We start from the raw sequence: 15,936 nt of genomic DNA on the forward strand, positions 1-15,936 counted from the left end.
CAGGCTGGTCTTGAACTCCTGACCTCAGGTGATCTGCCTGCTTCGGCCTCCCAAAGTGTTGGGATTACAGGCGTGAGCCACCGTGCCTGGCCCCAACCCATCCAGTTCTAAAAGGACCGGCCACAGGAGAACCCTCAGTCTTGGCCCCTGCTATGAGGGTGGGGCTTGTAAATGAGGTGGCCATGGCTTCTGCCTGTCTCTGGCCAGGCTCCTGGAGCCCTCCTGGGCTGGACCACACCGGTTTGCTCAGGGGCACTGGTACCACGTCCCCAGATTTCCAACCAGGATCTCACACATCACTATGATATCATCTTCCTAAACCATTAATTTCATGCTATTCCTGTGCTCAGAAAACTGCAATGCCTCGCTTCTGTCCCGATCAAATCTCAGTGTTCTGGGCCTCTGCCACCAGGCCCTTGTGTCCAGCTGGCTGGTTCCTCACTTCGGTCCAGCATGCCACCAGGCCTTCTCTTACTCCATGTCAGGAAGTGCTGGGCTCAGGATTCTTACACCTTATTCCTCATGCTGGGAGCTCCTGTCTCTCCCCTTTCCTGGCTAACCCAGGGCTAATCCCGGCCACAGGCTTACTCCTCCAGGAAGCCTTCCAGGCTTTGTAAAACTCCCATATGCTTAGTCACTATGTGATTTAACCACTGAGAAGTAGTTTATTCAAAAGTATGTTCGTTTTATCTTTCTCAAGTGGATTATAAACTCTCTGCATTCCCATAGCACCAGGCTTACTGCCGGCCACAATCTTCAACCCTCGAAAACGACTTGATTTGATTTGGAGTCAAAAGACCTGGGTTCGACTTCTGAGAGCCTGAGTTTGCACAGTTATAAAATGGGGATAATTTTCCTACCACACAGGATTTGTTGAAATAAGAGCTCGGGAGTGGGAGACGAGCTCCATTTTGGAGCTGAGAAAAAGAGGAAAAGAAGACCATGGGAGTGAGAAACAGCAGGAGGCAGAGGCTGGGCCATCTGAGTGCCCTCAAAATCCAGAACAATGCAGGGGCTGAGAAGAGGATGGTGGAAGCTGAGCTTTGCGAAGAGACCCCAGTCTCCATCGGAAGATGCTACCCTGTTCTCCTTTCTGCTGTAAGGCTCCGGGGAGCTCAGAGTTTAGGGAGATGATAAATGGGAGAGAAAAATTAAAGGCAAGAGAAGTCTAAGGAAGTCGTCAAAGCACAGCCAGGCAAACAGAACCCTTAAAGGAGGTAAAAGGTAATGCCATAAATTACAGCTTAAAAGCCTCGTTTTGGGCAAATTGCTTTTTAAGAAGCAGACAAACTCTATCAATAGCATCTACCGTATGTTTTTATAAAGTGCAGAAATATGTTTTTAAAAGGCCGGTAAATAAAGTTCCTATCGATTTGAACTCAAGTGTAATCTGTTTTTCTGTCTGCCACCAACACTGGTAATAAAGCAGAATCATGTAATACGGTATTTCAGCTAATGTGACTATACATCACTGCAGGGATGCCCTGTGACCATCTATCATTTTCTATTGGTATTGCTTAGCTGCAGAATTTATAAACTTGCTCCAAATTGATGCAATGTTCAATTTTCTTTTCCAATTTATTTTTGGTTGAGCCAAGCGATATTGAGGTTTCTGAGCAAGCCGCTGAGCACCACCAGATGTTACCTGGAAGACCTCACACTCCTTCATAGGAGTGAGGAGAACATGAGCCAGTACTTGCCACTCCCAACAGGCACAGAGACGGAGGGCCCTGGAAGGAGATAGGTGATGGAGAAGAGGTAGCTTCCTCCCCTGGGGACCCAGCAACGATTGTGCTCCAGGAAATCCAGGGGCTGAAGGTGAAAGGCAAGAGAACATCCAAGAGAGAAACTGCAGTAATGAACATTCAAGAGTCTGGGACTTTCACTAAGATACAGACATCAGTTCAGTAGGTCCGGATGGGGCCTGCAGTGGCACATCTCTAACAAGTGGCCGGGGAATACCGATGCTGCTGGTCCTTGGACCTCACTTTGGGCAGCAGTTCTCTAGAATTTTAGGAACTTTATGTCAATAAGCAACCTCAAGTCATAGACTTACAAATTTCAGAGCTGGAAAGATCCCAAGGTGAAATCTGGTGCATTCTCCGTTGTTTACATGGGGAAGGTATTATTAGCCCTATCTTTCAAATTCCCAGCTTCCCCTGTCTGTGCCCCAGTAGCACTGTGGGGCACACCTTTGTAGTGGCACTTGCCACATCATACTGTGTTGTCCACCAGACAGAGAGTGTCTAGAGGTCACTATGTTCGGAGGCCACCTGGCAGGTGGCAGGTAGCAGGGCAGTGTGGTGGACAGAGTTTGAAATAAGACAACATGGGTTTGAATCCTGACATTTACTGGCAAGCATGCTTGATCGTAGGCAAGTTACTTTACCTTCTTGAACCTCACTAGTAACTTGGGAATAAAGTTCTTTCCTCAATATCTTCCCTTTTTTTTTTTTTTTTTTTTTTTGAGACAGGCTCTCACCCTGTCACCCAGGCTGGAATGCAATGGAGCAATCTCAGCTCACTGCAACCTCTGCCTCCCGGGGTTCAAGTGATTCTCCTGCCTCAGCCTCCTGAGTAGCTGAGATTACAGGTCTGCACCACCACATCCAGCTAATTTTTTGTATCTTTAATAGACATGGGGTTTCCCCATGTTGGCCAGGCTGGTCTTGAACCCCTGACCTCATGATCTGCCCGCCTCAGCCTCCCAAAGTGCTGGGATTACAGGTGTGAGACACCGCTCCTGGCCCTTCCCATCTTATTAAATAGGATAACATATGCAGCATAATGACCTTGACAAATTACCAGATGTCCAACAAAAGTCAGCTGTTTATATATTTCTTCAGTATGCACTTGCCAGATGAATGAATGAATGAATGAATGAATAGTTACATGGCAGCTGAGGCAAAGAAAGTATAAGTGGCTCACACATAGGAAGAGGCCAGGGAAGAAGGTGGGGTGGAAGCCATGGAGCCAGGCTCCTCCTGCCCTGTGTCCTACCTCGCCTGCTGTCTCCCACATCCTCACTTCCCTCCAGTGAAACCCAAGTAACAAATCCAAAAAGTGCTAATTTTGGCCTCTTGGGCTGGTGTGATTCATCCCACCCAGAAGGTAAAGCTGTCTGGGGGAAGGAGGAGTCTGGGAGTGGTGATGACAATACGGTTAGGCATAGTACTGTCTCTAGCACACAACGGGAAGCTTCTGATGCAACATTCAGGGTCCTGTGGGCAAATGTTCCATTTATTTATGGAGAAGTCTCAGAGAGATAGCTTAAGCCCTTAGTGAAGCCCACTTAGGTGGGCCCGCCTCAGACAGCAGAGGAGGAATGGAGCTGGGATTATAACCGGGTCTTCTGACCCTTCCTCTTCATCCTCCCACCATGGGCCACAGCCTCCTTCTCAGCTTAAGAAACCAGGGAAGGAGGAAGTAGAGGGACTAAGAGTCACACTTCATTGAGCCAAGTTATGAGAAATAAAACTTCAGTAGTCAGCCTATTTAATGCTAAAATATCTGAATAGTTTTCTAAGTAATATCTTTTCTAAATTATTTTTAAATGACATGTATGAATTGTTTTAAAAATCATGGCATAATATACATAATTTAAAATCTACCATCTTAACCGTTTTTAAGTGTATAATTCAGTAGTGTGAAGTCCACTCACACTGTTGTGTGACGTCACCACCATCCATCTCCATAATGCTTTTCATCTTGCAAAACTAAAACCCCATACATACATCTGGTAGGCAAGTTTGTTGACTTCATTCCTGGTGGAATAATTCCTGGAGGCCTAAGCTACAGCCCACTTCTCAGCCCATCTAACAATTTTCTATATTAACTAGTTTTCTGCTTAAAAAAAGCTAGAGGCTGGGCGCGGTGGCTCAAGCCTGTAATCCCAGCACTTTGGGAGGCCGAGACGGGCGGATCACGAGGTCAGGAGATTGAGACCATCCTGGCTAACACGGTGAAACCCCGTCTCTACTAAAAATACAAAAACTAGCCGGGCGAGGTGGCGGCGCCTGTAGTCCCAGCTACTCCGGAGGCTGAGGCAGGAGAATGGCCTAAACCCGGGAGGCGGAGCTTGCAGTGAGCTGAGATCCGGACACTGCACTCCAGTCCGGGCGACAGAGCAAGACTCCGCCTCAAAAAAAAAAAAAAAAAAAAGCTAGAGCATCGTTTCCATTTTCTCCAAGTAAACATGGACTGACATCATGTTTTGGAACTAGAAGAGGTTGTAGGCTACAGAGCCTCATGTTTGGGGTTGGTTATCTGGTTGGGTTTGAAGACAGGTAAAGATCTTCTGGTTCCAGCCAAGATAGAACATCAGGAACCAGATTCACTCTACCACCCGAAACAACGAAAACACTGAACAAAATATGTGAAACAATGGTTTCCAGATTTTGAACTTCAGGCAGTGTGGGGCAGTAATCAGCAAAAGAGGGAAAACAAATGAGGAAGATCTTACAATTACCCCAACTTACTGCCTGATGGAGTTTCTAGGCAGCAGTACAGAGAGGGAACCCAGGGAACCTGGCAGTCACCCTGAGTTGAAGAGATAGATCTCAAGTCAAAGGAGGTTAAGGTGCTCACAGTTCACAGGGTAGAGACAGCTGTGCAGGGACAGAACTGTGGAAATTGCAGAAGGTCCTCCTTGAGTCTTCAGTGGAGTACAGATCAGCAGGTGCATGTGAGGAAACTGAGACCAAGGAAATAATTTCCCGAAAGAAACAGAGGGTAAAGTCTATAGGGCTCACACAAGGCTGAGAATAAACTTGCATTTTCACCAGGCACAGTAAAAAAAGCTTCAGAATTCCTGGGGCAGCAGGGAGCGTATTCAGCAGTGGGGCAAAATCACCCCTAGAAAAAGGCTGCTCGTGTCCTATTTACCAAAGTTTAAAAGCAAGCTTGAGAAGGATCAGACTGCTTTCAATGAACCTAACCACATGCCAGATCACAGCTCAAAAATATTTATGAGATTATAATGACATTTCACACCTAATGAAGTAAAAATTCACAATGTCTGGCACCTAAAAAAAATTACTAGACATGTAAAGAAGCAGGAAAATAGAAACCATAACAAGGACAAAAGGCAATCAATTGAAATAGACTGGAAAATGATACAGATAATAGAATTCATACACAAACATATTAAAACAGTTATTATAACTATATTGCATATGTTCAAGAGGGTAGGGGAAGGCTTACATATTCCCAGAGACATAGAAAATATTTTTAAAGACCCAATTCAGATTTGAAGATATAACAATTTCATTGTCTATGATGAAGAATACACTGGATGAGATTTAACAGAAGGTTAACTATACAGAATAAGATATTAGCGAACTTGAAGACACAGCAATAGAAACTATTCAAAATAAAACACACAGAGAAAAAAGACTGAAAAAATCCCCACTAGAATAGCATATCATTGAGCTGTGGGACATCTTCAAGTAGCCAAATATACATACAATCGGAGTCCCTAAAATTCCCTTTTAGGGAATATTAGAAAAATTATTAGAAGAAATAATGGCTGAAAAATATCTAAATTTGATGAAAACTGTAAACCCACAGATCCCAGAAGCCCAACCAAAGAAATGCCAAGCACAAGAGACATGAGGAAACTACACCAAACACATCACAACCAAATTGCTTAAAACCAGTGAAGATGAGAGCACAGGTTACCATTAGCAAATGTGTCACTGGCAGCCTGTGGCATATAGTAGCAAAATAATCTTGATTATCAAGTGTGATTACCTAGAACGAAGTCCCCATTGAAGATAAGAGTTTGGTGGAGTTGCACGATAGATGATTATGTCAGAATGATGAATATAAAGATGTTGGAATAAGATGATTTCTTCTGCCAGAAGTGGGAAAAGTAAATAAAAATAGTTAGAAGCTTGAGGTTTAAATTATTGGCACAGCCAGGCATAGTGGCTCACATCTATAATCCCAGCACTTTGGGAAGCCAAGGCAGATGGATGGCTTCAGCCCAGGAGTTCGAGACCAGCCTAGGCAACATGACAAGACCCCGTCTCTACAAAGAAAAAAAAAAAGCAAAGTATAGTGGCTTGTGCCTGTAGTCCCAGCTACTCAGGAGGCTAAGGTGGGAGGATTGCTTGATTCTAGGAGGTCAAGCCTGCAGTGAACCATAATCGTGCCACTGCACTCCAGCTTGGGCAACAGAGTGAGACCCTGTCTCCAGAATAAAATAAAACAAAATAATAAAATAAAGTAAGTAAAAATTCTTGTATCAAGCCTCAATCAGAAGAGCAGGGAACAGTTATGACTATCCTGAAAGAATCTCCCATGGTTTGTAGTTTCAGGGCCAACAAAACTGAAATCAGAAGTGGAGTCTGACTCAGCAAATTGTTGAATTACAACCTAAGTTAAGTTCACAGCCTCATCAGGTCTCTTACGGGAGAGGGTTTTGACTGGGAAAGATGGAACCCTGTGAATTGGGATGCTGAATTCAGATAACTGAGACTTAGACCCTGCTGAGCCTCCCTTTCCAGCAGAAGCTGCCACTTCTCCCCAGGTCCTGTCTTGCAAGAGAATCCCGATTCTTCCTGATGTCCACATTTACCACGCCTGGCTGCTCCTGACCTATTCTAGAATCAGATTTCAGCACGGCCAAGGGAGACAAGCACGAAGTCTGATTCTGAAACAGTGGACTTCCACACCAAAGTAGGCGCCATTTGTTTTTAAATATTTATTGGCAGAAATCTGAGAAATATATAGTAAAGTGCTGATCACAGAGGAAAGAAGATCATTTTCAATTGGGCCTTATTGATCAATATGGATTCTGGATCCAAAGTACTGGCTGGATCATCTGGGTATGGTTCTGTTCACTCAAGTGGGTTATCTGAAATGAAACCTGAACTCAATGGCATCCTATACTAAATAAAGCTAAGGTGACAGAAATTCCTTGATATAAAGCAAGGAATCTTAATACCTGGAGAGGTATAATAATGTTGGGATGGGCTTACACATGCGTTCCCCACATGCCCTCCTTCACTCTGTCCCATGAGAACATAGTTCCTTCATGAGCATTTAGACATGTTTTGGTGAGGGGGATGCCAGCATTCTTTTTTCCTTGGTTGTCTTCAGAGTTTATCTTTGGTTTTTAGCAGTTTGATCATGAAATATCTGGTCGGATCTTTAAAAAAATTCTGATTAAGGTTCTCTGAGTATCTTGGATCTGTGGTATGTTGCCTTTCTTTAAGATGTTCTTGGCCATTATCTCTTCAAATAGTTCTGCTCTCTTTTCTTAATGAGATCCCAACTATACATATGTTAGACCATTTTACGTTGTCCCACAATTCTTGGGTGCTCTGTTTTGTCCCCCAGCCTTCTTTTCTCTCTTTATATTTCTTTAGATAATTTCTGTTGCTCTATCTTCAAGTTCACTGATTTTTCCAGTTAACATCTGTTATGTCTGATTTGCTGAGAAGCTTAAGTTCCTGTTTCAGTAACCTGTCTAGTTTCCCAAGTTTGTTGAAAGTTCTGCTTTTGGGGGCACATTACCTCCAAGGGGATGAGACCCATCCTTGAACCCAGCCTAGGTGGCATTGGCCTTGCTTCCCATGGGCAGGTTTCTTCATGCCAGTCTCTCTGCCTGTGCTCCCAGTTACTGCCTACCTAGTGCCCCCCCGCCCTGGGGCAGATTTGCTGTGTGGCATCAGACAGTTGCCTGAAAGTTGCTGGTAATGTGGTTGGAGAGATGAAACATGTTCCCAAATCCCACATCCTGGCACCAAGGGAGATAAGTGCCACTGAAACCTAGAATGACGTGGGAACCCAGAAGAAGATGTGCTAATCTGGGAGGAGAGACAGGGAGTGGAGCTTGGACAATCACTGTCATAGCTGGAGTATGATCTGATGAAGATCTGAACTAGAGCAATACACAGGCCAGGGTAATACCAATTAATCAGGAATGACTGAGATTTGCTCCTGCTGACCTATCAACTCTTACTCCAAAGGCTCCTTTAACCGATGGTTGCCGTGTTCAGTGAGGGTATTATCCAGGCTCCAACCTCCTTGCTCAGAGCCATCCTCAGGCTAAGGGGAGTCTTCTCTGATCTCCCCTCCTCATCTCAATGATGGGGTTCCTCCCATCCCTCCTGCTAGGGGGCTCACTCAGGCACACTCCTACTCTCAGTTTCCTGACATCTTGTGTTTCTGGTTCAGCGTTTTCTGGTTCAGGGTACCTGGAGAACCACGTTCCCTATTTCATTTCTCATTTCCCCCACCAGTCCTTGGCCTCTTTATTATTGTTCAAACTGAGGCTCAGGAGTGACACAGACTCTCCTAATGCCTCATTCAGTCCTTAGTAGAACCAGCATTACACAGAGATTGCAAGGTGACAACTTATGATAAGGCAGAATTTTGAAGGTGTCAGGTGCCTCAACTATGTCACCACCTGTTATATGATGCCTTAAAATCCACAATTAGTGTCTCTTCCCTGTAACTCACTAGTTCTCAATGTGTATTGATGTACATGATAGTTTCTCTCTCTCTTCATCTCTAATATATATAATATATATGGTATATTTGGATATTTTTATATATAACATATTTAGATATTATATATAGCTAAATCTAAAATGGATAATATACCTATACCTATCTATATATATTTGTGTGTTATATATATATACACATATATGTGTGTGTGTGTGTGTGTGTGTGTGTGTGTGTGTGTGTATAATCCAAATATACTACGGCTTAGTGTAGACATTGAGATGTGGGAAAGATTTTTTGAAGCATAGGAGAAATGTTCAAAATTCAGTAAAAACCTGCTTTTTCTGCTAATTGAGAAAATACAGCCCCTTTTCTTCTCCTCCTCTTCCATCTTCTTTAAATTTAAGACTGTTCAGACTCTTATCATGCCAAGTCCCTGGGGACAGATCACATTGTAAGCTGCTATCAGTCATCGCACTGCAACGGGATGTGATGTATTCAGAAGCACAGATATGGATGGATGAGGGGAGGTAGAGGAGAATGAAGATACTGCCTGTCGAAGGGGAAGAGAGCTGTGGGAAAGGACACACTATTAGAGTATTGAGGCACCAAAAACAAACGCTTTCATAGCCTTACTCAGGCTTATCTCTGCCATTTGACTCTTAAGACCTAGCTCTCTGGTTTTAGTATGTGTAAAACCACCACTGAATTATTTTTGCTTTCCTTATTCAAGCCTTACCACAAACGTATGAGATGGGTATTACTAATTCCATTTTATAGTTGAGTAAACTGGCTTGGAGAGGTGAGTTTCAAAACCATTTCTATCTCCAGTCCAGATGTTTCCTTTAAACATCAAACTCATTAAAAAACACTTAACATCTCTCCCTGGACTCACACTCACCATGTCCAGATCAGAGGCCCTGAGCTCTTGCACTCATCTCCTAAACTTGCTCTTCCCTCGGCCTTTCCCATGTGCTATGAAATGAACTGTGTCTCCCAGAATGCTCTGTTGAAGTCCTAACCCCCAGTGTGATGGTATTTGGAGGTGGGGCCTCTGGAGGTGATTGGGTCATGAGGGTGGGGCCTTCATGATGGGATCACTAAACCTATAAGAAAAGACCCCAGAGAGCTCACTCTCAACCTCCACCATGTCAGGACACAGAAGGTAGCCGTTTTCAAGCCATGGAGGGAGCCCTCATCAAAAACTGAATCTTCTGGCACCTTGATCTCCTAATTCCAGCTTCCAGAAGAGTGAGAAAATAAACATCTGTTGTTAAAGCCAGCCAGTTGGCCGGGCGTGGTGGCTCACGCCTGTAATCCCAGCACTTTGGGAAGCTGAGGCGGGTGGATCACCTGAGGCCAGGAGTTTAAGACTGGCTTGGCCAACATGGTGAAACCCTGTTTCAACTAAAAATACAAAAATTAGCCAGGCGTGGTGGTGGATGCCTGTAATCCCAGCTACTTGCAAGGCTGAGGTGGGAGAATCGCTTGGACCTGGAAGGCGGAGGTTGCAGTGAGCCTAGATCACACCGCTGCACTCCAGCCTGGACAACAGAGGGAGACTCCACCTCAAACAAACAAACAAAAAAAGCCATCCAGTCTATGGTATTTTGTTATGGAAACCCAAGCTAAGACACTATGACAGAAAATGGTCACTCAATCCTCCCAGCCAGCCATCAGTGGCTCAATCTAATCTGCCATCAGTGGCAGGTTCTCAATCAAAGTGCTCCAAGCTCTGGTTTGCAGTAAGTTTAGAAAGATAACCACAGACATTCATGCCCGAGGGAATGTTCCCCTCATGCCCTGTGCCCCTAGGTGAAAGCTAGAGGTGGCCCCTTGGCTGTTAGCTCCTCTTTGTCCCTTTCTTTATCCTCTGTACGTCCTTCTCGATGGTCTGGCATAGTGGAGATACTGCTTATAACAGAAAATATGTGGTTGAAATCCAGGCTGAGGGGCTGGGCAGGTTGTGGGATAATAAAGGGGTGAATTTGGAGGGGCTGGGCCCTGGGGAGGCCCCCTTACTGCCCGAGACGGAGAAGTTCAGGAAGGCAGAGAGGGACGGGCCCCATCCTGTAAACTAGGCCTGGCAAGGAAACTGAGTCTCAGTATCCCTTTGCTAGTCCCTGCTGTGGATAGCTCCAAGGAGGTGTGGCTTGGCTAAATAAAGTCCATTGTCCCAGACAGGCGGTACAGCACAGTGGTTCATTCACAGCCTCTGAAGTTCGAGAGCTAGGACCCAGGGCAAGCTACACACACCTGCTTCCTCATCTGGAAAATGGGGGAAGTAGTGGTACCTACCTCAAAGCATTGTTGGAAAGATTAAATGATGATGATACATAAAGAATATAGCCCTGCTAGCCCAGCTCTCTGGAGGTAGAAAAGCTGCCCTATGCAGGCTGCACACAGACTCAGGGAGCCAAGGGCTGCCGGGGGCATTTGGCCATCATAGCCCCTTTCCCAACCCAAGGCTCTGCAGGGAAGTGCCAGCTCCTGTCTGTGGAGCCTTGGCCCATGGAAAGGCAGAGAGAATGGCTCTCGTGTCCCTGAGGGTCCCAAAGAGCTTCCATGAGGGAGATGAGCCTTCAAAATCATTAATTCTGAAAAGCCACACATGACAAGGAACCTGCTTTTGCAGGGGAAAAAGAAGTGTGTTTGTTAGCATTCTGTTCTGGGAGGTTCTTTAGGTGCACCCTGCTTCTCAAGCCTGATCCTGGGCTTCTGGAACCTGCGACTCACCCCGTTACCATGGTGTCTGCTGAGCAGCACCTGGCGGTGATGCCTCTCATCTCAGCAAAGTGGCTATGACTACTGGCTACTTTTCCCCTAGCCAGGGTGAGGAGACGAGAGAAGAGGGTGCAAGGCATCTCATCTGCTCAGTGCTAGAAAGGGAATTAAAATATTGCAGAGAAATCGCAGAATTCATGAGTGCACTGCTTTTCATTTTTCAAAGAGCTTTTGTGGGCATTATGTCACCTGAGCCATCTAAGAACCCTGGGACAGCAGGGATGGCCAGGAATGTTTAATTTGCCCATGTTACGCATGAGGAGATCAAGAACGTGGAGAGGTTAACCTTCTCACCCGCGGTCAAGGTTAGTGACAATGGGAGGAGCATAGCACAGAGAAATCTCAAAAACAAGAAGGAGACCTGGCTTGTGGTTTGGGCTCCATCACCACCTGCCTGCATGACCTCGGGCAAGAGCCTTATCTGTGCTTCAACTTTCTTGTGTGCAAACTGAGGAGCAGGAGACCTACTGCACCAAGCCCACAGGACTACCATGAGACAAAGCTAAGGGGTCGGAAACGTAACAGGGTCTCTAAATGTAAGGCACGGTAAGAATGACTTATCAGGAGGTCATACATCCCACAGCACAGCTGAGAATGGGGAGGGGTCGGGGAGGAGTGTGAGACGACTTTAGTGAGCGCCTACTACAGAAAGAGCTCCATGTATGCTGATTGGTTCCTTCAAGTACTTTTTCTCCTTTGATCCTCTTGGTACCCCATTACAAAGATATTATCTCCACCGAGCGTAGTGGCTCACACCTGTAATCCCAGCACTTTGGGAGGCTGAGGTGGGTGGATCACTTGAGGCCAGGGGTTTGAGACCAGCCCGGCCAACATGGTGAAACCTCGTCTCTACTAAAAATACAAAAATTAGGCAGGCATGGTAGTGGGCACCTGTAATCCCAGCTACTTGGGAGGCTGAGGCATCAGAATCACTTGAGCCTAGGAGATGGAGGTTGCAATGAGCCAAGATCACGCCATGGTACTCCAGCCTGGGTAATGGAGGGAGACTATGTCTTTTTCCTAACAAAAAAAAAAAAAAAAAAAAAGATATTATCTTATTTACTTTTACAAATGAAAGAACTAAGCCTAAGAGGTTGAGAAACTTAAGCTAGATGGATACAGAACTCAGATCTGAACTCAGATCTCTCTATCCTATGCTGATTTCCTGGCCCCACCTCTGAAAAATACACCAGAAGCCATTTTATCTGTGTCACAGGGCTCACAGGCTACAACTCAGGCACTTGCCTCACATCCTCATTCTAAGCCTATTTACTCTTAGTTTAGACATAATTCTGACATAGTCAGCTCTCAGGTTGCCCACACCACCACACATCAGAAGGACCATAAGGACACTAGTCATCCTTGACAGCAGCAAGAAGTGACAGATGACCGGAGGATGATAAAGTGCTTAAAAATAATTTTAGCAGTTTGGTGTGGTTTTGTGTAGAAGCAAATAGCCCTACACATTTCCTTGATCCTCACAGATATCACTGCGCATGATCTAAGAAAAGTTCTGCCTTCCTTATGAACATAAAACAAAACCTATATTCCGCGGGCAGGCCTGGCTCCAGAAAAAGAATCTTCACATTGGGTGGGGCGGCTGGTGAAATGACAGAGGCAACACGTATTCACTGAAGACTTGCAGGCAGCAAGATGGAAGCAAGAGAAGACAGTGACATGAAATAGATGATCTGGTGTAAAATCGCCATTGACTTATTATAGACATGACCAATGAAGATGGATCGGGACTCTGTCTTGTGTCAGCACAGTCCTAGGCCTCGGGGATTCAGTTGTGAGGATGACTCTCTCTGCTGTCTTGGAACTACCTAGGGTCGGTCCTGTGGGGAGTGTGCCATGTTGATCTTCAGTTTCTAACCTCTGGGGAGGGACGTAGCCCCTCCTGGTCCACCTAAAGTCACCTTTAATACTGCCCACCCACTCTCCACACTGTGCAGTTTGACTAAGGCAATCTCCAGAGTTCTAATTCCCTGTCATAGATGATTGAGAACTAGGGCAACCTCCTCTCCAGGGCAAGGCCAGACCTGCTCAAAGGATCCCGGGCTGGGGGCGTTGCAGGCTGTGTAGGAGCACAACAACAGAACTCCAGTGAGGATACAAGTCAACAACTCTGGCCACTGTTGAAAAGAATTACTTGTACTTAGCGAGGGCACTGTTCTGTGACAGATGTTTACAATGATGACACTGCATCATTTAACAAAGGTTAAATCACGTTCACTAGACTCTGTTTAAGAAGCCATGGCCATGCATCCTGTTTTAGAAAGACTGCCGTTACAAATGATTCAAATAAGAAGATTGAGTACATGAATGCGCCAGGGTCAGCTATCCAGAAGATGAGCTTAGAAAGAACAGCTCATTCTCAAGTGTGGCATTACTGCATTGCCATTTTTAATTTTAAAAACCTATGTAAATTTTAGCCGGGCGTGGTGGCTCACGCCTGTAATCCCAGCACTTTGGGAGGCTGAGGCAGGTGAATCACCTGAAGTCAGGAGCTTGAGACCAGCCTGACCAACATGGAGAAACCCCGTCTCTACTAAAAAATACAAAAATTAGCCAGGCATGTTGGCACATGTCTGAAATCCCAGCTACTTGGGAGGCTGAGGCAGGAGAATTGCTTGGACCTGGGAGGTGGAGGTTGCCGTGAGCCGAGAACTCACCATCACACTCCAGCCTGGGCGGCAAGAGTGAAACTCCATCTCAAAAAACAAAACAAAACAAAACAAAAAAAAACCTACGTAAATTAAAAAAACCTACATCCTAACTCCAACCCCCATGTCATTTCCATCATAGACCACACCAAGTTCCCCAGATGCCCTGGTAGCCTTATGGCATGAGGCAGATAGAGTGCTCTCATGTGTCCATGAGACCTTGGTGAGGATATGACAAGTCCTATGTTGCTTCATGTAGGATCTGATGCCTGGTTAGCCTCTCCCCAGGAGACCTCTCCCTCCTGCACAGTCTGGGTGGCCTGAACACCTGGACTCTAGCCTCAGCTCTGTCATCAGCCCCAGGCCCGGTGAATGCTGAGATCTCAGCTCTGGTCTCTGTCCAGCTCCTGTCTCTGCAAACTTCCCCAGGGTCAGAAACAGCTTCTGCCCAGGACGAGTTACGTTTCCAACATGTCACAGAGGATCAAAGAACCCTGAGGGTTCTGCTACATAAATAATCAAGGGAGTTTGTCAAAAGGCAGGTCCCAGGAGCCCTACTAGAGGGCAAATGCATTGGATACACCAGGAACTTTTCCAGGAGAACAGAAGCTCCAAACTCGGGGATCCCAGATCCTGCAGTATAGCCTTGCGTTCCCACATGCTGTAGGGGTGGGGGAGTGGGGTGGAGGTGAGCATTGAACCTTGGACCTTTCTCATTACACCGCTGGGACCTCATAAATAGGAGGGCCTTGTAATAGCCTGATGGCCCTGAAAAGATGGCAGTGGTATTTCAGGTACAACCTGAAACTTGGATTCCATCTCGCTCTGATAGCCTTCTACTCCCATAGCTTAAGCAAGAAGAATCACCCTGGAAACCCCGAAATGTTGAGAGCAAGACTCATTTTCCTGTTATCTGAGAGCCAACCATGATGTTGTGATTAAATCTGGGAAACAGACAGCTGGTGTTCAAATCCTGGCTTCAACACTCACAAACCGTGTGACCTTGAGCAAGTTGCTTAACCTACGTGTGCCTCAGTTTTCTCATCTATAAAACGGGGATAATGATGGCTGTGAAGAGTAAATGAGCTAATATTTCTAAAGCACTTAGAACAGTGTCTGGCACACGTCAATGTGTGCCAAATAAAACAAAATAATTGGGCAAAGGCAGGGGATTGAAAGATGCGGCATTTCTGAGAAACGCAGCTGAGGTTCAAATGCGTGGAGTCTGTCTCCTCACCCCCAGAGGCAGCAGTTCCTGAATGGGGCTGCAGGGGAGGGAGTGCGTGAAGGGTTAAACCCCCAAGTGTGCAGAAAAACAAGTTCCATCTGGTCCCTGGGACAAAGCAACAGCCTGCAAAGCCCCCAGCCCGGGCTCCTGCTCAAAGGACACATTGCTTTTTAAAATTCCAACTTGTAGCTGCCTCGATCTATAAATCAACCCGTTCTCTACACCCTAGAGCTCCGAGCAGCATTTGCAAATGGCAGCAAGATATCCATGCTCCCAGAATAGGCATAGGAAAGTGCCCTTGCAACTCTGCCAGGGTTACCTGGTACCCAGCGTCTCTGCTTCCAGGGCTTCCTCCTTGACCTCCTTCAAGGCAGGCGTTGCTCTCCCATGGCAAAGAGCAGGCAGGCAAGACAGAGCTAATGGTCAAGGTCCCAGCTGGGAGTGGGACTTTTGCTTAGATGCCCAACTTCAGTGAGCTGCCCCTGGACTCAGTTGAGTTCCTGTCTTTGTTCATCGTCATAAAAAGAAAACTAAAGCTGCTTGCCCTGCCTCCTGACACTGTGACTGAGACCCTATTTTTAGATGCCAGGCTGAGAGTGGGGCAAGGTTGATTAATGAGAAACATCAAATACTCCACGGAGGCTGGGGGAACCTTACTTAGAGAAGCAGCAGGCTGCTTCCCGGCTCCCTGGCTGATCTGCACACGGGGCAGCTTGTGCTCAGTACCTGCTGTGGGACCCTGGCGCTCTCCGTACCCAGAAGAGGAGAAGGAGCCAGGATAAGGCTGAGGGGGCTTCCTCG

At 46.1% G+C, this 15,936-nt stretch overlaps 1 protein-coding gene across 2 annotated transcripts in view; it reads right to left on the bottom strand.

Annotated features, from left to right (window-relative positions):
• The window catches only part of PEBP4 (phosphatidylethanolamine binding protein 4), a 225,981-nt gene that overhangs the window by 172,706 nt on the left and 37,339 nt on the right, over window positions 1-15,936 (bottom strand). The window lies entirely within an intron of this gene.

The sequence above is a fragment of the Piliocolobus tephrosceles genome, chromosome 7, assembly GCF_002776525.5.
Source record: "Piliocolobus tephrosceles isolate RC106 chromosome 7, ASM277652v3, whole genome shotgun sequence".
Classification (NCBI taxonomy): Eukaryota; Metazoa; Chordata; class Mammalia; order Primates; family Cercopithecidae; genus Piliocolobus; species Piliocolobus tephrosceles.